Genomic DNA, 581 nt, shown 5'->3' with positions numbered 1-581 from the left:
AAAAGGTTTTTCTTCTTTTCAAGTTCTAAGCAGATTCATCCAGAGGTGCAGGGGGGTGCGGTCCAGAATTGTGCATGAGATGAGGGTGGGCTGCCCACTGAAGGCTGGGACTCTGAGCCCTGCTGCCTTTGCCCCGGGAGCCATGCGTTGGTAGCATCATGCATCCCTGCCCATCCCATGGTGGGAGGCACAACATGGCATCACATGGCTCCCAGGGCAAAGGCAGCAGGGCACAGAGCTCCAGCCCGCAGTGGGCAGCCTGCCTCTAACCCATGCACAAATCTGTGGGGCACGTGCCCCCCATGCCTCCCATGGGCATTCATGAGGCAGCAGGGAGCCGCCCTCCCCCTGTGCCTCTGGACAAGCCACCCATGGCTCCACGACCTGTCCCTCCCCCTCCCCCCCTCCCCTCCTTCACCATGGGGGCCTCAATCTGCACCCCCGCCCCTTCCTCTTCCACCTCCCCTCCACAGACTTATCTGTTGGGCACTGCTCTACACACCACCAGGTTGCATTCCTGGCTGCATACATACTGCGACTGCTGATGTGTCTATGTCTGTGTGTCTGTACCTGTGCACGCA

Source organism: Alligator sinensis, unplaced genomic scaffold, assembly GCF_000455745.1.
Source record: "Alligator sinensis unplaced genomic scaffold, ASM45574v1 scaffold131_1, whole genome shotgun sequence".
NCBI lineage: Eukaryota > Metazoa > Chordata > Crocodylia > Alligatoridae > Alligator > Alligator sinensis.
This window is presented reverse-complemented; position numbering follows the sequence as displayed.